The sequence below is a fragment of the Equus przewalskii genome, chromosome 2 (assembly GCF_037783145.1).
Source record: "Equus przewalskii isolate Varuska chromosome 2, EquPr2, whole genome shotgun sequence".
In the NCBI taxonomy this organism is placed as follows: domain Eukaryota; kingdom Metazoa; phylum Chordata; class Mammalia; order Perissodactyla; family Equidae; genus Equus; species Equus przewalskii.
Genome location: NC_091832.1, coordinates 32,268,497 through 32,295,589, shown reverse-complemented (window position 1 = coordinate 32,295,589; position 27,093 = coordinate 32,268,497). Strand labels below are relative to the sequence as shown.

Below are 27,093 nucleotides of genomic sequence, written 5' to 3'. Positions count from 1 at the left end.
TCACGCCCCTTCCCCACCGGCTTTCCCCTAACAGACAGACAGGTCTTAACCCAGCCGTAACCAAGAGAGGCCCTGCCTGTGAGCTTAGGGGAAGAGAGTGGATGCTTGGCTGGCCCTGACCTCAGGTGGCTTCCTTCCTGTCTAGTGAGGAGATGGGCACATCAGTGCAAACCCGAAAAGGAGGCAGGGCTGGGTTGAGGTCAAGGACGAAGACTCTGGAGAGCCAGCTGCCTGGGTTCAGATGCTGATCCCAGTGACTATGTTACTTAACCTCTCTGGGCTCCCAATCCCTCCTCAATGAGGGTGACAGCAGGAATGATCTTGGAGAGTTATTGTGAAGACTAAATGATTTCAAGCGCGGGTGCATGTGGTATCTATTCTTCCAATTATAGGAATTGCAACCCGAGATGGAGAGATTTCTTCTCATTCCAGCAACCTAGGAAGACTTCCTGCACAAGGCGACAGGCTGGTACAATGGCGAGAAGGCTGGCTTTGGGGTGAGACCAGGGTTGGGGTCTCAGCTTGGTCTTGTCCTGTGTGCCCTGGGTGAGTCATGGCCCCTCTCTGGCCTCGGTTTCTTCCCTGTGGGGAAGTGAATGCCGTCAGAAGAGTCGGTGCGTCCTGAGCACCCACTCTCCGTCAACCACAGGCCAGTGTCAGGCCTTGTTGAACCCTCATGACCGGGCCTGAGGGAGGTGGGCTGTGTCAGATAAGAAACAGAAGCTCGGGAGGGGAGGTGCCCGCCTGGACTCACACAGCCGGCTGACTCAGGTGATCCTAACCCTGAGGCTGGCTCCTGGCACACACTTGTGCGTAAATAGCTGTTATTATCAAGGGAGAGTGAGCTAACGGAGCTGAGTCATAAAGAGGGACAGGATTCCACGGGGCGCAGAGGGGAAAGGGGACCCCGTGGAGGGCAGGGCTGAGCAGGGGATGGGAAAGGTCTTCTCCCCCAGCGCAGGGCTTTGTACCTACTAGCCCTTGGAGGCCGCTGACTCCCGGTCCCAGGGAACAGAACTGCGTGCAGCCAGGGACTTCGGGAGGCCTGGAACTCAAGTTCTCCCCTCCAGAAGGAGAAGCCCAGGGCCTGTGAGAGTGCTGCCCCTCCCCAGAAGCTCTCTGCTCCCTCCCCGTCCCGCTCTGCCTCTGGGACCTGATGGCTCTCTTTGCATTGCCTGGCTCCTTGCTCTCTGGCTTCTGGTTGGGTCCAGCCAATGGGAGGGTAGGAGCTGAAGGGGGTCCCAATGGGTCTCTGCTGGGTCGCCCTGGGGAGCCTCATCCCTCCACAGCTCTCCGTGGGGCTCCCTGTCTGGGTTCCAGTAACTGCTCCCCGCTTTGCCCCTCAGGCAGAGGGGTGCTAACAGCTCCCTGCCGTTGCCAGGCCCCTGTGTGGCACCATCCGTGTTGGTTTCCCATTATTCCTCCTGCTCCTCTGAAAATGCCTTTGCTGCTACGCTTTTCGCCGAGTCTTTCCTGCTGGGACCCGGATGTGTCCACTCTACCTTGTCCCCAGCTGCCCTTCTCTTCACTCTCTGCTCTGGCGTGGGTCCTGCCCTCCTCTTAGCTGGGCTGAGGAATGTCGCTTTCAAGTTCTCAGTGGGGCCCAGAGTCCGCGGGAGGAGAGCCCCCAAGTCATTTCAACAAACACCAAACTCAATAGCCACAACTTTAAATAAATAAGGTCTGGCGGGTGGGTGGCTGGTCACCCCGGGAGCCTCGGGCAAGGCCTTGCTCCTCTCCCGCCAGTCTGGTCTGGTCACACCATCAGCCTGCCAACGTTCTGGTGTCCACAACCCTCTGGGGTCTTCTGGGCTCACCCAGTGCCTCAGCCCCACCGAGAAGCTAAATGACCCCCTCAGGGCAGGACGGGCTCCGATCCTCTGAAGCTTCTCCCGAGGGCACATCGAAGATGCTTCTTTCCTGCAGCCGGGAAGTTCTTTCCACATCTGGCCACCTCCTCTCCTGCTTTGCGTCCATTTCTCCTAGTTCAAGGACTTCCTCTTAGCCAACCCCAGCCTCCGCCACCACTTCCGAGGTACGGGAACACACTGGCTACTGTGGAAAGACTGCAGGGGGCAAGGGCGGGGGACAGGGGACCAGCCAGGAAGCTACCAAAATAGACCAGCCAGGAGAGGACAGTGGCCTGGACCAGGGGGGGTAGCCACACAGGTGGAGAGAGCCAGCTGGATTCCAGAAATTCTCCCATTTCAGCAACCAGACATCTTGAAGGAAACACGGTCAAACTAAGGCTCTTGAATTTGGGTTCTGACAATTTGTATCCTGTCCCCATGGAGCAACCCATCCACTGTGCCCTTTGGGTGGGTGGGCGAGCGAAAGCAGGAGAGAGTTATTGGGCGTCTAGTCATTTGGTGCATATTTATTGATTTTTAAAAACTGTGCAGGCACGGGCTCTGTGGCCCTGGCCCCTGGTGCTGCCAGTTCCCTCGAGTGACCATGGGAGGCTTTTTTCCCTCTATCCCGTTTTTCCTAATAAAAATGCCCAGGCATATTTGCCTTCTGCCCTGCAGGATCCCGAGCTCGGACGCCGCCTGGCACGGAGCCGGTCATAACTGGACACCTGCGCTGCCCCAGCGCACGCACCTGGCTGAAGCTCCCTTCCGTCCTGGGAGCTTGCTGGTGTCTTAGAGCCGTGTTTCCTGGGAAGACACAGAGGACAGAGGTGTGAGGACTTGAGCTCAGGGTCACAACGCTGGGAGGTGGCGGAGCTGGGATTTGAACCCGGGCTCGCCTGACTCCCGGCCCTGCATCTGTCCCTGCACGCTCCCTCCTGCCCTTCCTCCTTCCTCTCCCCGCCTGGTCCCTTCCCTCCAAGCAGGGCTGAGCCAGATACGAGACTGGGTTCCAAAGACCTTCTTCCTTCTTGGTCCAGAGATAAATATTTGTTTCTCCCAGTGTAAATACCCCTCCGTGTTTAATGAGGCGATCCCGGGCCATTTCCTGGCACGGCTCAGTGCCTGGAAGTCTCTTTCACTCTGGGAGAAACAGGCCTAGGAGGAGAGTTGCTATGAGGGACTCAGGGCCCCTTAGCGATTCCTCTCATTTACAGATGAGGAAAGTGCAGCTCAGAGAGGGCAACTGACTCACCCTAGGTCACACAGCCAGAATTCAAACCCGACTCTTGTCTCCAGGTTCTGTCACCTTTGTTCCACGCTGCTCCTGGACACTTCCTGGCCCCCTGGCTGGCCGTGCCCTGAGCCATGACCAACAGGCGGGGGAGCACTGACTGCCCTCCCCCTCCCTTGGCATCTCTGGTCAACGTGGCACTCACGGCCGGCCCCCTGGGCATGGACGCCCTCCTGCCATCCCCACTTAAAGTGATACTTTAATAAATTATGCTTTTATGTTATTACACGTGGAGCTATAAAAGCAGAGCGTGTGCAGCAGGGCTGAGGTAAGGCGCCCGCGACTTTGCAATTTCCTGGTCTGGCCTGGCTCTGCTCCGCGCTGTGAATTTTTCATTAATGTGCACAGGTGACACCACAGGGGCAGACACAGGCCAGGTATGCGCCCACGGCAGCGCCTCCCCCTTGCTGGGTTGGGCTAGCGACGGTGGAGGGTTCACACGATGGGGATGAGACCCAACATCACTCTGGGGCTCCAGATAAGGTCTAGATTCAGATAGCGAGCGACAAGAAGCATGCTGTGTCTGCGAGACGGGAAGGGAGTTTGCAACCCAAGCACCCGGCCTGTGCCAGCCCTGGGCCCAGTGTTTGACACACATTACCTCATTTCACCCTCAAAAAGCTGTGAGCTCAGCACTGTGAGCCCCATCGGACAGAGGAGGAAAGTAGAGCTCTGCTAAAAAGCAACCGTGTGGGGCCTGCACCCGGTCAGTCTCATCCCAGAGCCCAGTTCACAGCTGCTATGCTTTCCTCATTTATTTCTCTCTCTCCCTCCTCTTCCCCTCCAAACCTATGGTCCCTGTTCTTGCTCCTGTGGTTAGCAACAGAGGCAGCAGGCACCTTGAACAGAGGATAAAACCGCACTTAGGATCTGCGGGGAAGGAAGCCTACGAGACTCCACACCCTCACCCATGCTGTTCCTCCCTGGCGTGCCTTTCCTTCCTCCTGCTTCACGACCCCCAGCCCGCCTCTCCCTACCCTGCTCCTCTGTCTGGTGCCCACTGAGCGATGATCGCTCACTGAAGTGTGAGTCCCGAGTTCCAGGACCACGGAGGTATGTCAGCCTCCAGTCTGTGAAGTGGGGCAAAGGCGTCACTGGGGCAGAGTGGAAACGGGTCCAAAGCAACCCTTTGAGGCTTGTGTGGATCTCGAATGATTCTAGAAGTTTCCAGAATAACAGAGGCAATGGGAAAGCAGGCGCCCTGGACCGGTAACTGGACAATTTGTGTGTGTTATCCTGCAAAGTGGGCACGGAAATCTGCGTGGGGGTCAAATGAGAACAGCCTTGCCTCCCGGTGCACCGGCCCGGCGGGGGCGGCGGGGTGGGGGGGGGGCATATTTTCCCAGCTCTTTTGGGAAATCGTCCCAGGAGCAAAGAGAAAACTAAACTTGAAATAAACACTCGGGGTCCAAATACCCTGCAATTCTGGGTGAATAAATTGTGTCTCCAGGCGGCAGCCTTCCAGGCTGGGCCTGAGCTCAAACAAGAAGCAGCCGGGGTGGCTCGGGCCCTCTCGCAGAATCAGTGAGATTAGCTGAGGGCCGGAGCCCAGCAGATGTCCCCACTCCGGACTTGGTGACTCACTCGCTTGCCTCCCTGGTTGAGAAAGGGATGCAGCCGGCCTGAGCCGTCCTGGCTGGTGGGGAAGGAGACGCAGGGCGGAGGTCAGGGTAAACACCCGCGGTCAAGGCGGGAGGTCGGGATGAGGGTGGAGACAAGAAGGAGGACAGAACATTTCTGCTCAGCAGAACGAAGAGCTCTCGAAGGCCCGAGCTCCCCAGGGCGGGAGGGGCTGCCTGGAGAGGTGGTGAGGGCCCAGGCCCAGAGGTGTGCGAGCAGGGTCCTGAGCACCCTCTGAGGGCCAGAGGGTTCCAGCCAGCACCGGGAGAGTCCCAGGCAGGTGCCAGCTCAGGTCCCTCCAGCAAGCGGTTCTACTAGACAGATGGGCGAACTTTTCCTGCAAAAGGCCTGGTAGGAGAGAGTTCAGGCTTTGCATATGATCTTGTTTGCAACTATTCAACTCTGCGGCTGTAGCATGAAAGCAGCCATGGACAGCACATAAAGAACGAGTTTGCTGTGTTCCAATAAAACTTTATTGACAAGGACAGGTGGTGGGTCAGATTTGGCCCATGGACCACAGTCTGCCAACCCTACGGAGCCTACGGTTCTGGGGCCTGTGGGTGGGGGTGGGGGGTGGTCTCTCTAGGAAGCTTGTGGATTGGAGACCACTGACCTGCTGTCATGCCCTTGACCCTGCTGGAGGTGCCCCTCCACCTGGATGGGTGTGTGCTCTCATTTCTTGCTCTCTCCCTTCCTTCCCACCCATTCACTTACTCACTGGGCTCTTCGCCCAACTCCTTCATTGTTTCAGTAAATCTCCAGTTCACGTTCCAGCTCGTAACTTGTTTGCTCACTAACACAGTGAGCGAACATTTCACCTTAGAATTCATCCGGTCACTGACTCGTTCCTCATTCATTTACTCCTCTGCTAGGAGCTCAGGGCTCTAAAAGTTACAATATGGAAATGCTAAAGGAACTGAGATTGTTTCCTCTGCAGAGAATCTGGAAAAACCCAGGGGCTCGGTTGTTGTCTTTTAGCCTCTGTCAGGTCTACACGAATAAGATTCTGAGCAGTGGTTCCTTTCCTACTTCAGTCCTGCCTTGTTCCCGCACTTGCAGCCTCCTCTATTTGAGGTTTGGCACTGGGGATTGCACAGCAGAGACATCGTCCTGGTCCTCCCGGAGCCCGCGTTCCAGCTAGACAGACTGGAAATGGATGGGTTGTTCCACGTGTGGAGAATAGCACGGCAAAGACCAAGGGGTGGGACAGCGTGCAGCATGTTCCAGAAACGGAAGTTCAGTCCGACTGGGGCATTGTGTGTGTGTCTGTGTGTCTGTGTGTGTGCATGCCCCTCTCTGGGCCACTGTTTCCTTATTCCTTGTACCGTTCTGACCTCAGAAGGCTGTCACGCAGATCTCAGAGCTCTTGGCTCACTGGTTGGGCTCAGCACTTGCTGGTCATTATCAAGGGCTAATAAATATTAGTCACTGATAATTCTTATTCATAATAGTAATTATTAGTAGGTGAATTAAAAAATAAACCGATGGATGAAGATCGTGCTGTGGCCTGGCAGGATGGACTGCGAGGAGAGGATGGAGTCAGGGACCAGTCAGGTCTGTTGTGAGCTCGGCCAAAATATAACAGGAGGAAAATGGCAGCATTAGCAGCTGACACTTACCAGCCACTTATAAGCTGTGCTATTTGGGGCAATTTCCTCACCTCTTTGAGCTTGAACGTTTTCTTCTGTCAAATGTGGATGATAGGAGGGCACACATCTCAGGTTGCCACGTGGGTTAAATGAGAATAATGCACTTTAAGGGCTTGTCCTCAATAATGGTAAATGACGTCTTTATTATTGCAACCCGGGACTCAGCAGTGTCCTAGGGGCCGTGTGAGTTTGGATCTTCACAACCATTGCTTTGATTTCCACTTGGGAGCAGAGGAGACTAGGACTCAGAGAGGTGGAGTGCTGTGCCCCAAGTCACACAGCTGGCTGAGGCCCGGGCAGAATGAGGGGCAAGTGGGGCTAGAGAGCCATAAGGGCGAACCACTGACCCCTCCTGCCTGTGTTTTCAGTCTCAGGCCTCATTCCTGGCAAGTTTCAAGTCCCTCCGCCACTCCCAGGGAGTGTCTGTTCCCACGCCCTCTGGCCTGCCTCTCCTGCCCTACTCAGCTCTTGGTGTCCTGAGTCTGGAAAGTTCCCCAGCCTGGGAGAGATAAGGGGTGCCTTGCCCAGGCCCCTGGGCAGTGCCTGCCCGCGGCCCCTTTGATCACAGACAGGATGGTTCTGCCAGCCCAGCTGCTGGAGAAGCAGCCGGTGATAGAGGCAGGCCCAGGAAGGGGCAGAGCGTGGTATCAGCCACCTGGAGGGGGCACCTCCTGCCATCACCATAGCAACGGGAGCCCATCCCTGCAAACAGGAAGCTGCTCCTCCACTGATGCTGGGATAGGCGGGTGTGGGGGAGACCCTGCCCCTCTAATCTTCCAGAGGAAGTGGTCCAGAGGGTGGGACCTGGCTTGGGCCGCCAACCTCCTGTCTCCCCGATGAGCTGAGCGTGGGAGTGGGGCACAGCAAGGAAGACCCCTAAACCACGCAGCTTCCCGGGTTCTGACGGAGGGGAGAGGATGGGAAGAACTTCCCCAGACGGCCCAGGCTCAAAACCCCGGGAGCTGTGCAGACTCCTTTCCTAGGAGGCATCCAAGCCAGACACTTCTGAGCTCTGGTCCCCTGCTGTCCAGGAGGCTGGCGATGTCAGGTCCAGGCCCTTGCTCTGATCGGGTGCTCAGGGCTTCACAACACCCCTTCGAGCCCCTAGGCTGCTGAGGGGCCAAGAGAGCCCATCATCCTGGGGTCCTTGCTCTTGCTGGGTAACCTGAGCGAGTCCTCATCTGCTCATCTGTAAAACGGGAATCCAGACCCTTCCTCACTGGGCTGGTGTGAGCGGGCAATGAGACCATGTAGGGAATGTGTCCAGGTCCAACGTATGTGAAAACAGGAACGCAAAAAGATCTCTGCGCCCCTACGTTCATAGCAGCGTCATTCACAACAGCCAAGATGCGGAAGCAACCCAAGTGCCCACCAACGGATGAATGGATAAAGAAGATGTGGTATATATACACACAATGGAATACTACTCAGCCATTAAAAAGACAAAACCATGCTATTTGCGACAACGTGGGTGGACCCTGAGGGCATTTTTTCTGCTAAGCAAGGTAAGTCAGACAGAGAAAGACAAATACTGTATGATCTCACTCATGTCTGGGAGATAAACAAGCACATAGACAAGGAGAACAGATCGGTGGTTACCAGAGGAGAAGGGGATGGGGGGAGGGCAAAAGCGGTAAAGGGGCACATGTGTATGGTGACAGGTGAAAACTAGACTATTGGTGGTGAACGCGATGCAGTCTACATAGAAACTGATACTTAATAATGTACACCTAAACTACACAATGTTATAAACCTATGACCCCAACAAAATAATTTTTTTTAAAAAGAGTAATGCAGTTTACGGTTTAGCACTCGCCCCTCCGGAGCCCTAACCCTGAAGAAACACCGACACCCCCTCGGCCAGCAGCCATGCAGCACTGGGGATGAGGGGCTGGCAGGCTTGAGGGGTGCCCACTGCCGGATGCCAGGCCCTGGGCCTGCTGCCTCCCCTGTTCTCGCTCCCTTCATCCTTCCAACAGCCCTGAAATGCAGGAACATGATCCCCATTTTATCAACAGGGAAACTGAGGCTGGGGCATCACTCTCCGAGCTTGCATTGTGACTTGGGCTTTCTGACATGCTCTGTGAGGCCTGGAGGTTCAGCCCAGCTCCCGTGAAACAACGTGGGGACTCAGAGAGAAATCATCCACTTGGTGGCCCTGTTGGTCCTGGGCAGCCAGGGCAGGTGGGCAGTGACCCATGAAGACCTCTGGTGTCATCCTAGACCTTGGGTCCTGCCCTGTTCCAGCTTTCTCTATTGGCTATGCAAGCTCGAGTGAGTGGGACCAAACCACAGGGCCACACCATCATCCTCTGAGCCCTTCCTTCCTTCAGTCCACAACACAGAGCTTCTAGAATGTGCCAGGTTCTCTGCTGGGGTGATAGGGGTCCAGAGAGGAACAAGATACAGTTGTTCTTTGGAGGAGAGCAAAATCCCATGTGTGTGTGCACGCGCATGCAGACAGGATGATGTAAAAGATGGGTGACAGGGAAGACGACAGCACTGATGACCCTGATGGTGGGTGGTGCTGGAGCAATGATGGGGGAGACGGTGGTGTCTGTGAGGGTGGTGGTCTTGGAGACCTGTACAAGGCAGCACCAGCCCTCACTCTTCCCCTCCTGCTCTGTCTGGCCACTCCCTCACCTGAGGGCAGCACCTGGCTGGCTCTCGCCCGTGGCAGCTCCCTCAAGGCACCACGCTCTCCCTGTGGGGTCGGGGCCCCTGCACAGCCCTTCATGGGCCTCCGTGAGCCCAGGATCTCAGGATGGCAGGCCAGAGAGGGTGGGTGACTTGGTCAAGGTCACAAGCAAGGTAGTGAGTGACCCAGCACTTCTGGCACCCGGTCCAGACCTGTGAATGCCCAGTCCATCCCTTTCTTGCGTTCCACAAGCGTTTCCTGGGCTGGTGCTCCGTGCTGGGTCCTGTGCCGGCATCTGAGTGGGTACAGGTGCATGGTCCCCCTTTCTACCCTCAGAGATCTCCATCCAGTTGGGGAGGCAGACACCTAAACAGACAGGGACAACAGAGAGATGAGGACAGCAGAGGGGGGTGGGATCCCCTGCCGGGAGGTGTTGGGGACATCTGCTTGAAGCCTTGAAGGATGTGGAGGAGTTCACTGGTTGGGGAGGGGAAGGGAGGGGAGGGCACTTTAGGCAGAAGGCACTGCAGGCGAGAAGGCCTGGAGGTTTGAGAATTTTCCATGTTTTCAGAGAACGGAGGCTGGAGTTGAGGGGGCAGGACCGAGGTTCTCTGTTTCAGAACAAGCAAGTGAGGGGCTGCCCGTCCTGAATGGGGTCCCTTCTGCTCCCTAATTTGCCCCAAGCTCCTCCTAGGAGTCACAGTATCACCTCTCCCCCCAAATAACTAGAATTGTTTGAAAATGCCCAGCAGGAATTCAGCTCAGCAGGTTATACTGGTCAGGGGAAGGAGGCACAGCTGAGCGGAACGAGGGCAGGGCCGAGGGGGTTGGGGGGAGGACTCAGTGGGACTTCCTGGGAGAAGGTGAAAGGTCCCGACCTCAGGCCAGGCCCAGCGCCCCTGTGAGCACTGATCCGGGAGCAGATTACAAGGGAGACTGGAGCCAAATCAGCTTTGAAAAAGAGCCGGTGAGTTTCCCTCCCTGCTCAGCGAGTCACCCGGGGAGGGGTGCGGGGCCAGGATGGAGCACTGGTAAGGGGCTCTGTGCGGGTGTGCATGTGTGCAAGGGTGTGTTTATGTGTATACGGGTATTTGAGGATGCGTTTGTGTGTGAGGGTTTCTGTGTGTGTGTTAGTATACACAAGTTGGGTGCTTTTGTGTCTTGGCTCTTGGCCTCTCTGTTGAGCCATGTTTACGGCGTGGATGTGTGTGTTTGGCCTTTAACACACACACGGTGTGTGTGTGTGTGTGTGTGTGTGTGTGTGTGGTCTGATCTGCCCACCTCTGTCTGCACAAACACATGTCTCTGGATCTATTTCATGTCTATTCCTTTCCTCCTCTTTTCTCTTCCTCTGCCCACCCTGCTTTCAGATCCTCAGCCCCCGCCCCCCGCTGTGTGAGCATTTCTTCCACCCTCCCTCCCTTCCTTCCTCCCTCCCTCCCTTCTTTCCTTCCTCCCTCCCTCCCTTCCTTCCTCCCTCCCTCCCTTCTTTCCTTCCTCCCTCCCTCCCTTCCTTCCTCCCTCCCTCCCTTCTTTCCTGCCTCCCTCCCTCCCTTCCTTCCTCCCTTCCTCCCTCCCTTCTTTCCTTCCTCCCTCCCTCCCTTCCTTCCTTCTTTCCCTCGTTCATCAGTGCGCATTGAGGATCTAAAGTGCAGGCTCTGTTCTAGGTTCCGGGTGTGAATGGGGATGAAGAGGAGAGAAGAGCTTCCTGACCTCCAGGGCAGCACATTCCCGGGGGGGTGAAAGAGACAGTAAACAAGTAAGCAAATTAGTAACCTGCTAGATGGTGCCAGGCGCTCCGGGAAATCTAAATGGGGGCAGGGGGAGGCACTGCGAGCTGGGAGGGCTGCTTCCCTCGGCCGGTCAGGGAGGGCCTCGCTGATAGGATATTTGAGCAGACCTGAGGGATGAGAGGCAGAGGAGGATGTCCCAGGCTGAGGACACAGCAAGTGCAAAGGCCCTGAGGTGAGAGCGTGCTTGAGGTGTTCTGGGGACAGCACAGAGGCCAGTATGGCTGGAGTGGAGTGCATGGGGGGAGAGAGGGAGGACAGGAGGCAGCGGAGCTGCGGGGGCCGCAGGATCACGTGGTGTGGGGCTTTGGCTTTTGCTGTGAACAATAGGGGAGCCATTGCAGGACCTGGAGCAGATCACTTGGGAGTAGCGGGGAGGTAGGGAGGCCAGTGAGGGGGATGTCACAAGTCCATTGAGAGGTGACTGTGGTTTGGCAAGGGGGGCAGGGGAGGGGGAAGCGCGTTTCAGAGACATTGATTTTGGCATGATTACTGGACCTCCGGGAACTTGATAACCCAGCCTGGAGTGGGGGACACCAGTGTGGGCGCCATTAGCATCCAGAGAGCCTGAGAGCCCGGCTCACGGGGGGGGCTGCGCCCTGCCTTTGCTCAGTGTGTCCGTGTGTGCACACCCTGATGTGGCCGAAGGATGGAAGCCAAGGCTCCCAGTCACAGGCCTCGCCCGGGGAGGCATGAGGGGTGAGGAGGAAGCAGGCAGTCTGGAGCCGGGGGGCAGTTCTGGGGGTCGATTATGGGCCCATGGGTATCGATGTTGGACACACCTACCTTTGCATCTTGCTGTGACCTCGGACACCCTGTGTCAGCTGCAAGGCTCTGAGCTGTGCCGTCTCCTCTGCAAAGCGGAGATGAGAACAGTGCCTCCTGTGAAGGGCAGCTATGAGGACTGAATGAGACGGTGCACGTACAGAACGAGTCCCCGTTATTATTCTTCTGATCAGCCCCAAGATATGGCTGGAGCCCTTTTGGAGGATTCACTTCCTTCTTCTGGGTGAGTTTTAGGAAAGCGGTATTTCCTAGGTGCCTGGCTCCTCTCCAATTGATAAATGAGGAATCTGAGGCTCAGAGAGGTTAAGTGACTTGCTGGAGGCCACAGTGGAACGGTAAAGCTGACTTTAGAACTGACTCCTCGCTGTTCTACCCCCACGGCTTCGGGCTGCCACTGCGCAGGAAGCTTCAGGCAGGTGGACGGGGTTGAGGTCTGAAGACTGACCCAGGCGCCCAGGAAGCTCTGCCCACGGCTGTGAAGTCTAGGCAGGCGCAGCCTCCTGAGAGCTCCCCGCTCCCCTTCGGCGGAGCCCTGGGTGCGCATTTCATCCAGTTTCATGAGAAGAAATGTTGGCTTCCGGAGAGAAGGTGTGGGGAGACAGTCCCGTGGATCACACGGCCCGAGGCCCACATCCCCTGAGATGGCCTTGGTCTGGACGGGGATGCTGGAGGGGGTCAAAGCTGGACTCCCACCCCACAGAGGGTGTGGTGGCCCCTTGCTCTGTGGTGTATGTGCATCACCTGCATATGTTGTGCACGCGTGTGTGTGTCGTTGGGTGGCAGGGGCAGGTCAGACCGGTGCAGACGAAAGCCTGAGTTGGCAGAGGTGGCTGGGCCATGGCTGGAGGAGCCACGCCAGGCTGGGCTCTCCCTGGGGTCCTTGAACCCTGTGGGAGTGGCTGTGGGAAGGCTCTGTGGTGCGTGGAGAGCAGAGAGGGAGGCGCATGCTGGTGAGTCATCAGCTTCTCCTCCTTTTGATCTCCTCGCTTCCCAGAGAGACTCCCTCCTCCACACCTGGGGGCTGAGTGGAGGCCCGGGAGGGGGTCTTCCAGCTGGCCTGGGCAGCCGGGTTGGGTAACCTTGGGACGCAGGAAGCTTTTTTCTCCTGAGTGGCCTTGCTGGCCCCCCTGTCCCTGTCCACGTCACTGAGGGCCCGCTCCCCCGTACCACAGGTGCAGTGAGGACTCCCAGCCCTGTTGGGTAGGGTCCAGGGCACACCAGGGGCCCTGGGACAGCACTCGCCTCCCTGTCCCTGGTTCTACCTTCATTCTCCCGGGTCAGCGCTCCTATTTCTCTGTCTTTCTCCTTCTGCCTCGACCCACAGGCTTCCTCCTCCTTCCTCCCTGCCTGACACGCCCAGACTCCACGGTGGGTGTTTCGAGGACCTGGGTGCCCCAACAGTTTCAACTCTTTCTCTGGTTCCAAGGGGTGAAGAGGCCCGGCTTGCAGCTGGTCACCAGTGGGCAGGTGCAGAGGCAAAAGAAGAGCTGAGCCAGCTGGAGCTGGGTTTGAGTCCTGGCCCCGTCGCCTCCCAGCTGTGGCCACAGGAGCGAGCTGCTGCGTGGAAGGTCCTGGAGGAGCACTCAAGCCCTGACTCCCTCCCCCGAAGGCCCGTGAGGGGTGGGCAGCCCTCGGGACATCCAGGTGGCAGCACGTGAGCGAGGCCTGGGGCAGACCCAGGTCAGGGAGGGGACAAGTGCCTTCCTCAGGGCCCAAGTGACAAGTCCACCTCCTCTCTCAGTGGGCAGAAGGGCTGAGCAGCTGCCCGGGCCAGGCCAGAAGAGGGGCAGCCGGAGCCCAGAGTCCCCTGAGTGGGGCAGGGGGGCTGAGAATGGGGCCCGGAGGCCTCAGCTGCAGCCCAGAGGGTGGGGCAGGGACAGGACAGGTTCCCAGGGGCAGTGGGAGTGGCAGGGGCAGGAGTCGGGGATGGGGTGTAGCTGTGTGCAGGGACCCCTGTCCATCCCCCCAGTCCAGGAGCCTGATGGGTTTGGGGGCACCACCTAACAGTGGTCCTTGTGACCATTGCTTTCACCCCTGCTTGTCCTTGACCTTCCTGCTGGAGGCTTAGTGCTTCTGTATTTAAATTCATCCGTTTTCTCCTTTCTGGCTTCGGGGCTTTGAAGCTTGCTCACGGAAGTCTTCTCTCCCCAAGACCATGGAAATCTTCCCTCCGAGTGGTTACGGGCCTCCTCTCTAGGCTCCGCTCCTCTCCGTTCTGTCCATTGACCGTTTTTGTTTGTTCCTGGCCCAATACCTGCGGTCATTATATGTGTACTTATTGTTCTTCACAGCCCTAGACCAGAAGCTCCGTGGGGACAGGGACTCTTGTCTGCTCTGTGCCATGCTATCACCCCAGCGCTTAGCAGGTGCCTGGCGCGTGGGAGGTACGCACTGCCTCCATGTCGAATGGGGCACAAGGATGTGGGCCCAGAACTCCCAGACCCGAGACCGAGGGGTGCGTAGCAGAGAAAAGGTCCACCTCATCTGTCCCACCCCTGCTCCCTCCCCGGATGATTCCCTCCCGTCCAGGAGCCTCTGCTCCACGTGGACGGCCCCCTGCTGCCTGGAATCCCTTCTCTGCGCAGCCCACACACTCCCCGAGCTCTCCACTGCTCTCTCCTTCCTGATGAGGGGCGGCTGGAAGAATGCTGACAGAATCCATCCAAGGAAATCTTGTCGGACGCCTGCGGCGCTTCGAGCTGGATGTAAGGACGGGGGTGACAGGAGGTCGACATGCGCCACTCTGCCCCCATCACTCCATGCAGCCCACTGAGGGCCTCGGCAGGGGCGGGTGCCTGCTGGCCAGGATGCTGGCTGGACACGCGCCTGAAAAGACACAGTTGTATTCCTCACGACTCACGTGTAGTTGGCCCCGAAACGATTGCTCATGAGCTCAGTCGTATCTAAGTAGTCATTAATTTCCATTAGAGTTGCTGGAGAGAGCGGCAGGGCTTCTATTAAGGGATAAGTTTCCAGCCTCAAGCTGCTAATCAATAGAACGAGTGCGTCATTACACACCGCAGAGCTCCGTGAGCTCGTTCGTCACGCCAATAAAACGACGCGGCCCTGACGCAGCGTCGGAGTCAGGGGCTGGCCCTCTGGTCTGCGGCTGTGCAAGCTGGGGCCGATAGCAGGAAGCCCGGAGCACGTTTGCTGAGCGTGCAGAGCAGTGGGGTTGAGGGTCGTGGGGGTGCTGCTGGGAGGCGGCCCACGGGACTCGGGGACTGATCGGATGTGGGTTTGAGGGGGAGAAAGGCGTCAAGGACGACTCACAAATGTCTGGCCTGCACATCTGGGGACAGATGGACAACGATGGCTGTCACAAATCGAAGCCAGAGGACAGGGCTGGCCACACCGCAGAGAGCCAGAGATCAGATCTGCTGGATGGCTTTGTGCAAATGCTGTCACCTCTCTGAGCCTCCGTGTTCTCATCTGTCAGAAAGGATTCAGAATCTCTGCCTCGACAGCACCTCTGCGAGTGAGAGCATGCATTGAAAAGTTCATAACACCGTCAACTTAAGATGCATGCTTTTAATAAATTCTGACTTAAATTGAATTAGCATGGCCCGACTCTTAGGCACTGGGCACAGAGTGGGCAAGGACTCATGTGGCTGTGCAAATTCTGCTTGTATAAGAAACACCTACGAAGTGCCCTTGGTGATGCAGTCACGTCTCAAGAGGGCTTAGACCCTCCCTGCTGGGGTCAGAGCTCCCCCACTGGACTGGGGACACCAGATGCTTTTATACCAGCCCCACTGTGGTTCCTTCTAACCAGCCTGGGGAGGAGTGGCCCTCACAAAGGGTGGCCACAGACAGTCCACGTTCACATCAATGTAAGGAATGGAAAACTGGCCCAGGCCTCAGGACCTACTGGTTCATTCAATTACTCACTCACTTATTCGTTCACTCATTCTTCTAGTCACTCATTCATTCATTCACTCCTCCATTTATTCACTCTAGTTAGGCAGGACGTGAAAAACAAGAACAGAGACAAATAAAACTAGAATAAATTGCCTATGTGTTAAGAAGAAAACCAACAAGGGGCTGAGATAGCAAATGACAGGGTCCCCACTTTGGGTGAGGTCGTCAGGAAAGTCGGAGGTGGTGACAACCCAGCTGAGACCTGGACCATGAACAGGAGGGCTCCGCAGGAAGCGGGGAGGGCAGGAACTCTGGGAAGGGGGAAGAGCACTGGCCAAGGCCCTGAGGTGGGAAAAGCTCAGTGTACCTGAGAACTGAAGTGACAGGGGCTAGAGTGGTGAGATGGCGCTGCGGAGGGGGCCTGAGCCCGATCTGCAGGAGGGGAGACTGGAGGACGGGGCAGGCTTGAGGTGAATGGGACGGGTCACCCCCTCTGCACACCTGCGGAGGCCCCAGAGCCAGCCCCTTCCTTGGGTCCTGGGTAGAGAGGACAGGGCCACCTGGGAATCCGGAAGCCTCTGCCCCAGCCCCCAGGCCTCCAGATGGGACCCTCCAGCTGGCCTGGGCACGGGACCCTGCAGGGCTTGGGTGAAGCGAGACCTACCAGCGGCAGCTCCAGTCTGCCCTTCCCGAATGCCCTTCCAAAACAGCTGGGTGACACCAGAACCTCGAAATCCTATTGGGGCAGCTGGAGGCAAACACAGCAGTGGCGGATCATACCACGCAGAGAGGGCTCATGTGCGAGGGGCCAGAGGTCCCGCATGCCCTGCCAAAGGCGCAGTCAGGAAAATTAAGACAGAAGTCCCACCTCAGCCCCACAACCCAAATATTTCATAAGAACCCTCCCTTCCCCTTCTCTTTTTGTCAAGTGAAGGATCCACGTGGCCTTTCTACTTGTCACCTGGCCAAGAATAATTTGTGGCAGGAAAGTTTGAGCATTTGTAAAAATAAAATAAAAATGTAAAAAAAAGAGAGAGAGAGCGTGCGCACTTGAGTGTATGTTTGTGTGAAACTAAACAGAGGGAAAGTTATTTAGGTGGTAAAACGTCTCCGAGTTTCCCTCCGGCCCCCTGCGCCCTGACACCCGGCCCCCTCCCCAAGTGTTGAAATTGAGATTGCTCGGGTATTTGTTTTGCTAATCTCCCGCCAGGGCCAAGGGGCTGCAGGCTGGGTTTCTTCTTGTTGGCGTGGGGGGGGGCTCGGCTGCCAAACGAGTTCCACCATCACCCAGCCCAGGGCCAGGCTCTGTGCACCTGTTCCCTGCCTGTCTGGACACTGGTGGGGCTGCAGGAGGGTGTCTGCCCTCCTGAGAGAGTGCAGCTTTGCCTGCCTGAGACCCCCAGCAACTCGAGGCTATCAAAGATGAGGAGTCACTCCCCATAACCTCCTGGAGTCATGGAGGTCTGGCCTGCACCCCTGGGTGCTGCCGAGGCCTCACGGGAGTGCCAGACTCCAGGTGGGGTCTGGTGCAGTGGTTAGGAGAAGCAGCTAGAGGGGTCACCCAGGTTCGAGTCCTAGCTCAGCCATTTGCCGATTGCATGAATGACTTCACCTCCCTGTGCCTCAGTTTCTCATCTGTCAAATGGGGACAATGATAATGGCTACCTCGTAATATGGATGGGAGAATTGAAGGAGCTAACACAGGGAAGGGTTAGAATTCTGCCCGGCACACAGTAGCTGCTTGGTAAAGTGAGTGCTTCCTCCTGAGGGGCCTCAAGGAGCACTGGGGGCAGAGAGGACGGCATTTTGTTTCTCGGGGGCTTGTTCCTCTCTCTGTAAAATGGGCACAATGGCTCTGCCCACCTCATAGGGTTGTTGATGAGGATGAAGTGAGCTAAATGAGCAAAATCCTTAGGACAGGGTCGGGTACATGGCTAGTGCTCCTTAAGCATCTGCAGCACTGTTGTGTCCTTACTCTGCTCTGTCTGTCATAAAGTTTCCTTTTGCTTCAACAAGGAAGGAAGGGACAAGCGCTCAGCAGACACTTGCCCCCGGCCGTGCCCTGCACCGGGCACTGCTCCACCAGCGACCTTGCTGCATGCCCATGATACTTTTCCACACAGATCTTATTGGCCCCCTTTTGCAGGTGAAGAGACTGAGGCTTGAGTGACTCAGCAGGCTAATGGCAGAGCCGGGAGTGGAGCCCAGGCTTTTCCGATGCTAGCTAGGAGCTTTCTTTTAAGGCTGAGCCCTGCATGGGTTGGACCAGACCAGGAGGAGGGGACAGATGAGGACAGTGACAATGGTAACACGTTTGAGTGCTTGTGTGGTGGTTGCTGTGTGAAGCACATTATATACATTATCGCATTGGGCTCTCCCTATGATCCTGTGAGGTAGGTTTATTGGCCCCACTAGACAGATAAGGAAACTGAGGCACAAGAAGGTAGGGAAGTAGTGTCCATGGACCCTGAGCCTCCTGGCAGCATCTGCCTTTGACTGCTCTGCACCACCAGCAAAGAAGGCAGCGCTTGGCGCCTGGCACTGGGTAGATGCCCCAAACACAGCTGTTCTGTTCCCTTTTGTGCATCTTGTCCCCACCCGTTTTCCCAGAGGGGTCAGACCATGAGAGCTGAGAGGGCAAACTCAAAGCCCAGCTCACTGATTGTACAGATGGGGAAACTGAGTCCAAGATGGGGGAAGGGACTTACCTAAGGGCAGGCAGACAAAACAAAATCTGATGGTGAGCAGAGGCCAGATGGCTCCCTGGGGTCACAGTTGGGGAGGGCAGGGAGCGAGGAGGGGCAGCCCAGCCAGGGCAGAGTCTGGGAAGAGGACGGGCACCCTGAGCTCCCCCACCTGCAGTCACAGCTTGGCTGCCCGCCCCCCAGATCTCAGCCTTTCCCGCCCCTCAGCCCCATTCATGCCTCCCCACACCCCCCATCCCTCCCACGTGGGGAACCCGGGGTGAGCCCCTTCCTCTCGAGGGGGTGTCGGGAAAGTGAGGGACAGTGGCACCCACTCCCCCTGCAGGTGTGAGGACAGACGAGGTAATGCATGCGAAAGACCAAAACTCGACAGAAACAGGAGTTGTTGCTATTTTGATTATTACTCCATCAGATAACTGGTTGGACTGCATTTTTCTCCAGTTGCCCCCGGGGCCCTGTAGAAACAGCTTCACACTGTACTGGAAATTGCTGAGGATGCAATCAGGAAACCTGGGTTCTACCCCGGCTCCCCGTGACTTGAGCGGCGCTTTGGACAAGGTCCTGTCCCTGTCCCTCTCTTGGTCTCTGTCCCCTATCTGGGCGACACAGAGTGGCTCAGAGGTTCTGTCTTGGTCTCTGGAGCTTTGTAGATGGCAGCTCCTGGCCTTGTGGGGTGTGGGGAGGCCCCCCTGAAGCAACGGGGAAGGGGACCAGGCTGGGATGGGTCCCTGGCAGCCCCCCCGGGCGCCTGAGCCAGTTGGCTTCCTGGGTCTGACCGTGGACGTGAGTCCCTCCCTCCCCTCCACAACATTTTGGGGAAGCAGAGTTGGCCCTTCCCAGGGCCCCGTGATGGTGATAAGCGTCAGCGTGGGAGGAGCCCAGTCAGCGGGACTGAGGCTGAACTGGTCCTCGAGGCTGCAGGCGGAGGAGGCTGGGTGAAGGCGGCAAGTGCCTTTCCAGGCCAGGGATCCGAGCTGAAGGTGGACGCCTGCAGGGGCCGGAGACGGAGTGTGCACACCGCCACCTAGGCCCCGAGGAGGGCAGCGCAGCCCCAGCTGGGCTCCAGGGCAGCTGCCGCCCTCCACACCTGGAGCACCTACTGTGCGCCCTGCCTGTGCTGGGCCTGAGGACAGAGTGTGAGGTTAACATGACCCGCCACCCCTCTCTTCAGGGTGTTCACAGCATGGACTACGGCCGACCCCCTGGAGTAGGACTGCCTTGCTTCCTGGCCTCTGCTTTCTCACTTACCGGCTGGCTGTGCGACCTCGGGCAAGAGACTTAACCTCTCTGAGCCCATCTTGCACGGTTGCTGAGAGCCTGAAGTGGGATATTGCCTGTTCCCAGCACAGGATCTGGTGCACAGTGAGTTTTCAGTGGCCGGTTGTCCCCTTTCTCTTTCCTCTACAGTGAAAGTCATAGGATGCTAGGAGAGCACTGGAAGAGAAGCAGCTTACTACTTGGGGGAGTCAGGGAAGGCTCACATTGAAGAGAGGGTACTGGAGGAGGGTTTTGAGGAATGAACAAGAGTTCCCTAGGCATGCCAGAGCTCTGTGAAGGCAGGAACCATATATGCCCTAGATTATCCATTTTCCCAATGCTGGTATATAGTAGGAGCTCAATAAACGTTTGCTGGATGGATGGATGGCATTCCAGGATGCGCAGAGGTGTGGAGGCATGCCTGCTCTGTGGGACAAGCCACTTGGTCTACGGAAGGCCATTATATGTGTGAGTTCACCTGACTATGGCCCCTGGGGGGCCTTTCCTTTACTGTCCCTACATCCCAGCCACCGCCTGGCCCAGGGGACCAGGTCCTGGGTTCGATGCTCAAACGGATGGAAGGCTGCCCTTTTGGACTGTCAAAATCCTTGTTTGCGGTCAGATGTGTGCACGTGTGTGTGCGTGCGTGTGTGCACGTGTGTGTTGTGGGGGCTGCCTTCCCACTATCCTCCCTGCTCTTCCCAAGGACCCAAGGACAAAGTCCACGCACTTTATCCAGCCTGACGAGGCCCTTCTCGACTGGCCTCTGTCCATTTCTCGAGCCCTGTAAATCTTTGTCAGATGATGCTACATGTTATGAGAGGGATAAAGCAGGGCGAAGGCAGGTGGGGGAGTCTGAAGGGGGTTGCTGTTTTAGCTGGGGCCTCCCTGAGAAGGTGGCACCAGAGCAGAGTGTCAACTCCTCCTTCAGGCTCTGGGAGCAAAGCCTGCCTGACGCTCCAGGCTGGGCTGGGCATCCCCCTGGTGCCCCATGGCGTTTGGGTGCCCCCACTTCTTTGCTGCAGGCTGCCTGGTGCCACCGCTTTTAGCCACGTGGCCTTGGACAATTTGATTGGCCTTCCTCTGCCTCAGTTTCCTCATCTGTTAAATGGGGATACCATAGCACCTTCTTCCCGGGTGGCTGTGGGTATTCCCTCTGTTAGCATCTGCAGGGAGCTCACCTTGCATGTCCTCGCTGCTCCAGAAACAGGGCTGTATCACGGCATCACTGCATTGATCCCATTTTTGTTTCTTGGTCTCTCTAGACGCACTGGCCTTTGAGTCTTGTCCAATCCTCTGAAGATGGAAATGGGAGGAACTTCCCCGGGAGCTTGGACAAGAATCGGGAGTGAGGATGGTGCCTGCAGTCTTTCCAGCTGCTGGATGGTAATGGTGATGGATGGAGCCCTTGGGGGACGGGCCAGGACGGCGCGGAGTCTTTACAGGTATCCTCATCTCGTGAAGCCCAAACTCCCTGAAGCAGCCCCACCCGGCGGACGAGGAAACCCTAACACAGGAGCCGGCAACCTGGTTCTGACGCCCCGGGGCTGAGCTGGGATTCGAACAGGTCAGCCTGACTCCATGCAGAACTGGAGAAACACCTTCCAGCCACGTCGGGTTAGTCATTAAGCGTTCCCTCCGCCAAGGGGGCCGAAGGTTTACTCAGTGGTGGGGGTGGGGCAGATCTGAGGGAGGCCGGGTGCGGGCAGCGTGGGCGTTCTCAAGAGAGGGAAACACACCGAGTGTGCAGCTCACGCACCTATATTCAACTCTACACCTTTAGCATCGAGAGGGAGTGAGAGAGATGCATGGAGGGCAGGTCCACAGGGAGGACCTCTCGGCCCGTGGGTCTGCAATCAGCTTTGGGTGGAGCTGGGCCTGTGACATCAGTGGGGCCGCAGGCCGCCTTTGACCCACGTGGCCCTCCTGAGCCCCCCTGCGGGGCTGCGGTGCTCTGCGGTGTAAAGACCCTGACTTTTCATGCTGCCTGGCCTCCAAACAAGCCAACTGCTTCATCTGCTTGCCAAAAAAGAACGAACCACATGGAGAGGAGAACCCGCTGGCTGGAGACGAGGTGCGGCCTCCCGCAGATGGACAACCTGAGACGCTCGCTGCGCGGGTGCCAACCTGGGCATGGAAAGCCTCCCGGTGCGAGATGCAGGGGAAAGAGCACCAGCCTGGCTTGGGCCTCCAGGGATCTTGATCGAGTCCCTTCCTTTTCCTGGGCTTTGTGATGCCGCTCTGTGAATGGAGTGGTGGCAAGAGAGGACGATCTCCCTTCCAGCCCTAACATTGAACACACCAGTCATGCAGTCGGTCAACAGACATTGACTGAGCACCTGCATTGCTCTAAGTGTGGGATTTACATGAAGAAGAAGACGAGATCTGCTTTCAAGGAGCTTGTGCTTTTGATGGAGCGGCAGCGAACATGCCAACAATAAAGAAGGTACTTTCAGATGGTGATAAGTGACAGCACTACAGGGTCACGTGAGAGAGAGCAAGGGGGCTGTGTTAGGTCAGGGAAGGGCTCCCTGAGGAGGTGATATCTGAGGCTGCGATCTATCATGTGAGGATCTAGGAGAAGAGCATGCAAAATGGCAAGTGCAAAGGCCCTGAGGTGAGATTGAAGTTGGCGTGACTAAGGAGCAGAAAGAAGGCCAGAGTGGCAGGGGTGGTGAGCAAGGGGAAGCATGGTACGGGATGAGGTGTGGGTTGCGCAGGGCTGGTGGCCCTTGGCCAGGCATGCCACCTCCCCAGTGAGTGTTTTTGTTTGTCACAAGGATCAGGGGACATGCCAGTGGCATTTAGTGCTGGGAGGGATAATAAATATCCTATCATACACAGGCATCCACACAGTACTGATATTTCTGCCATCAAGACACATCAGATCCACTTTACGCCCATCAGGAAACAAGTGCAGGTGAGGACGTGGAGAAATTGGACCCTCATGCACTGTTGGTGGGGTGTAAAATGCTGCAGCTGCTGTGGGAGACAGGATGGTGCTTCCTCAAAAAGTTAAACATAGAATTCCCACGTGACCCAGCAATTCCGTTTCTGGTTGCATATCCAAAAGAGTCGAAAGCGGAGCTCGAAGAGATACTTGCACACCCGTGTTCATGGCATCATTATTCACGATAACCGAAAGGTGAAAGCAACCCGGTTGTCCATCGATGGACGAATGGATAGACAAAATGTGGTCTGTCCATACGATGGAATATTATTCAGCCTTAAAAAGGCAGGAAGTTGTAACACATGCTACGATATGTGAACCGTGAGGACATTATGCTGAGTGAAACAACCCACCACAGAAAGACAAACGCTGTGTGATTGCACTTATTCAGGTACCTGAGTCGTTAAGCTCATGGAGACAGAGAAGAGGGGTGGTTGCCAGGGCCTGGGATAGGGGAACGGGGAGCTGTTGCTCAGTGGGGATAGAGTTTCAGTTGTGGAAAATGAAAAAGTTCTGGAGATCGGATGCACAACAATCTGGCTGTACTTAACGTGACTGAACTGTACACTTGAAAGTGGTTAAGACGAGGGGCCGGCCCAGTGGCGCAGAGGTTAAGTACGCACGTTCCTCTTCAGCGGCCCAGGGTTCACTGGTTTGGATCCCGGGTGCCGACATAGCACCGCTTGGCCAGCCATGCTGTGGTAGGCGTCCCACATATAAAGCAGAGGAAGATGGTCATGGATGATAGCTCAGGGCCAGTCTTCCTCAGCAAAAAGAGGAGGATTGGCAGTAGTTAGCTCAGGGCTAATCTTCCTCAAAAAAAAAAAAAAGGTTAAGATGGTAAATTTTATGTTATGTGTGTTTTACCACAATTTTTTAAAAAGAAACATTATATCGTCTTTCCTCCTTAGTCAACAGTTTGGATATTTTTCTAAGTGTAATGGGAAGCCATTGGAAGGGACTGATATAATTACATAGATATAGTTTGTTTGTTTGTTTGCTGAATTGCTCTGAGTGCTGTGCGGAGAAAGTATGCTGGGCAGCAGGCATGGATGCAGGCAGACCAGTGAGGAGGCTGGACAGTCATCCTGGAGAGAGAGGGTGGCTTGGACCATGCCAGTGGCCAGGGATGTGGTGAGAAGTGGGTGGATCCAAGAGGGAGAGCGGAGGAAAGTCGATAGGACCAGCTGGCCAATTGGATGGGAAGGCAAGAGGAAGTGTCACTCGTGACTTTCGTCTCCCTGGCAGGCATTTCTGAGCTCGTATGTGCTCAGCACGTGCTGGAGAGGTGACAGAGGGGCTGGGGGCCCAGTCCAGTGGGGATTTAAAGTCTGACTACATCACCTCCATGTTGGATCAGTCAACTCAAGGCTGGAAAGGATTTCGAGACGTCATCTTGTCCATCCTCCTGCCTCCAGGCAAACAAGACTCACCCCTCTCCCTAAACCCCAACTCCAAGAGAGGGCACACTGGGGGACCCCAATCCCCAGGTGCCATGCGGGCGAGCAGTGTACTGCGCCCGGTGAGAGGCGTTATCATTTCCAAGGCCGGGTCATAGCCTCAGACCATTTGATGATCTTAGCGTCTCTAAGGGGCTGGCAGGGAAGCTTTCTCCCCTCCCAAACAGTGGAGGAAACTGAGTCTCAGAGAAGCACTCTGCCGCTCTCACTCACGACGACGTGTGCAACTCTCTCGATGGCGTGTCCATTCTTGGCTTTAAAGACGAGAGGAGGAGCGGAAGCAGGGAGTCATGGGAGGCGCCCAGCAGAGGGAAGCCAGGCTGGGGGTCCTTCATGACGTGGGGCTGAGGCTGGGTGGTCACTGTACAATACAGGGGACACTGGCAGGCTTGAAGTGTCAGGACAGCATTCCCTGTTTCTCTCCAAGCATGGGGCAGGCATTTTCTGAGCCCCGTCTGCAGCCTCGTCCCGAGGGGGTCCTGGAGGCCACCCTGGAGTCGCGGCCCTGGGCTGTTGCCCTCTACCGACATCCTGGAAGCCGCCAGCTCTCTCGCGTGCGAACTGCTGGAGTCAGGCGGCTCGGGCAGACACGGCTGCGATTCTCTCTGCGCACCCGCAGGAGTGGCCCCCTGGTGCATTTGGAGCACGCAGATGTGGGAATTGGAGGCACTTCTCGATGCCTGAATCCCCTCTCTGCCCTGTCAGCCGGGTCCAGGAATGTGTCTGGCTGCAGACAATTGGCGTCACAGCTGCAAAACAGAGACTTCCAGGGCTGGGAGTAGCCGAGAGCCGAGAGGCCCTCCCATCTCTCCTCTTCCTTCAGGGGAGACCTCGCCCCTCCTCCAAAGACCCAGCCAAGGGGAATGATATCTTTTCTCCAAAGAGCTCCTCTCCTCTCCCTCAGGCTCTCATTCCTGTGGGGAGTAGCTTCCAGCCAAAGACCTCTGCCCGAGGACCGTGGGCATCCCTACGTCTGCCTGCCCGTCACAGACACCCCCTTCTGACAGCAGCACCCTTGGGAACCTCCCCTCCCCCCGTTGAGATCATCGGTTTGGGGGCTTCCCGCAAGTGCAGGGCTGGCCGCTAAGAGCGCCACACTCCCCTGGTCTCAGCGTTGGTTTTAGGGTGAGCCTGTGACTGGAACACGGCCATCCAGAGCAAATTCTGGGATTTTCGCTGCACCATGGGGAGAGGCTCTTTTTCAGCGGAGGTTGCTGTTAGGATGGAAGCCCAAAGCTGCCATCGGCGGAGGAGAGCCAGCCTGAGAATGAGTCCACCGAGAGGACAGTGGAGGGTTGGGGAGACGGGTCCTGACAATGGCGGCTGAGGACCTGGATCCAGCTGTGTCTGAAGCTACAGACCCGTGGACATTTTAGTCCTGTGAGCTAAGGAATGCCCCTTCCTGTTTAATATGCCGGTTTAAGTGGGGTTTCTGTCACTCAGCGAAAGTGCGCCAAGCCCACCTTTGGTCCTTCCTTCTGCTGCATGACTCTGCGCTCTGGCCCTGCTCCCGCTGGGCTGGGGCCTCAGCTGCGCCCTCACGGGTGTTTCTCCGTCACCCTGCGTCTCCTGGCCCATCGCTGTTGCACGTCTGTGCCTACCCTTCCACTTGCCCTGTTCCTCACTGTTTTCTTCTCCGTTTAATGTTATTCAGAATTCTTTCTGTTACAAGTGAAAGAAGCCCCCAACACATCAGCTTGAGAGAAAAAGGGAACCTGATGGCCCCAGAAGTGGCTGGGGGGGCCTCGGGGGGCTGGAGCCAGGGCTCAGGGCCACCAGGATGCCCTGTGTGTCACTCGCCTCTGCTGTCCCTACATCCCTTTGGGGTCGGCCTCCTTCTCTCCCTTCTATGAATAAGGAACTTGGTCACCATCAGCCCAGCTTGGCAACTCCAGGCTAAAACGAGAGAGCTACCTTCTCTCGGATCCATGTCAGCCCTGAGGAAGGACTTTGGCTTTGTGTGGGTCCCATCCCCACTCTTGGTCCAGTTGCTGCCACCAGGGACATGAGATCCCACCATTGACCAACTCTGGGTCATGTGGGTGGCGCATTGAGGTTTTGTGATGTGGGAGTCATGTGGGGCAGAAAGAGCAATTTCCCAGAGAAGGTAGGGTGGCTAATACTGGGCAAAGAATGGGATGTGGAGGCTGCTGGACAGAAAAGAGCAAGAGATATCCACCTTGGCCAACACTGCCATCACCACCATTGCCATCTGCCAATGTTGACTGAATCCCTAGTGTGGGTCAGATCCCATGAGAAACCCATCATCCATCCATCCACCCACCCACCCACCCACCCACCCATCCACCCATCCTTCCATCCACCCATCCATCCATCCATCCATCCACCCATCCACCCATCCATCCATCCAGCCATCCATCCACCCATCCATCCATCCACCCAGCCACCCATCCATCCATCCATCCATCCATCCACCCAGCCACCCATCCACCCACCCATCCATCCATCCATCCATCCATCCATCCACCCATCCACCCATCCATCCATCCATCACCAGCTCTGCACAGCCCCTGAGCTAGAGACACAATGATGAGACAAATGCCTCATGTCTCACTCACAGATGGGGACACAAGTCCTAGTGCTGCCTTGAGGGGAAGAGTATTTCCCTGGGATAAGGGCACTGATAAGGGAATATGTGGTACTCAGAGCAGAGCCGGCTAATGTAGTTTTGGCAGGATGGTCAGGGAGGGCTTCCAGGAGGAAGTGACAGCTAAGCGGAGACCTAAAGGAAAAGTAGGAAGTAGCCAGGTGAAGAATAAGAGGAGGTTCTAGGACAGGTGATGCTGAGAGGAGTAGAGTTTCTGCCCCCATGGAGTTCGAGTGATGTGGGAAGACAGGACATGAACCCATTTATCCGTCTGCTCCTTCCTTCACTCAGCAGGTGCCAACTGAGTGCCGGGGGGGCCTCAGTACCGAGATGGCCATGGGAGCTGCGGGTGAGACAGCCACGGCCTTCCCCCAGGAGCTCCCATTCGAGTAGGGGAGGCGGCTGTGGGATGTGGGAAGTGGCAGAGCAGGGAGCAGCTGGCTGGGCCTGGAGGAGAGCGAGGGCCCCGAGAGGGGCTGCAGTCTGCGCTGTCTTAACGGGACGAGCTCACTAGGTGGAAATGAAACCACGATCCCCTGTTCTCAGGGCCGGTCCCTCACTGTCTCCATCAAGCCAGTTGGTGGGTGTCCCCCCCGCCTCTTGCCGGCCTCTCAGCCCTGGAGAA

The 27,093-nt window shown here is 56.8% G+C and overlaps 3 long non-coding RNA genes across 4 annotated transcripts; 2 read left to right on the top strand and 1 right to left on the bottom strand.

Annotated features, from left to right (window-relative positions):
* The first annotated feature begins 364 nt into the window (after window positions 1-364).
* On the top strand, window positions 365-2,680 carry LOC103544430 (uncharacterized). The gene is made up of 3 exons (XR_543150.2): window positions 365-497; window positions 1,927-2,035; window positions 2,529-2,680. It is a non-coding gene; the product is annotated as an uncharacterized lncRNA (long non-coding RNA).
* A 2,539-nt stretch (window positions 2,681-5,219) lies between these two features.
* LOC139080128 (uncharacterized) lies at window positions 5,220-14,139 on the bottom strand. Its single transcript, XR_011534347.1, has 2 exons — window positions 11,628-14,139; window positions 5,220-9,417 (listed from the first exon to the last, which is right to left on the bottom strand). It is a non-coding gene; the product is annotated as an uncharacterized lncRNA (long non-coding RNA).
* LOC139080126 (uncharacterized) lies at window positions 9,358-26,115 on the top strand. Of its 2 annotated transcripts, XR_011534329.1 has the most exons (4): window positions 9,358-10,018; window positions 10,719-10,810; window positions 20,716-21,896; window positions 22,295-26,115. It is a non-coding gene; the product is annotated as an uncharacterized lncRNA (long non-coding RNA). The 2 variants fall into 2 exon arrangements; XR_011534323.1 differs by lacking the exons at window positions 20,716-21,896; window positions 22,295-26,115 and having other exon boundaries at window positions 10,719-15,183.
* Window positions 26,116-27,093: the final 978 nt, after the last annotated feature.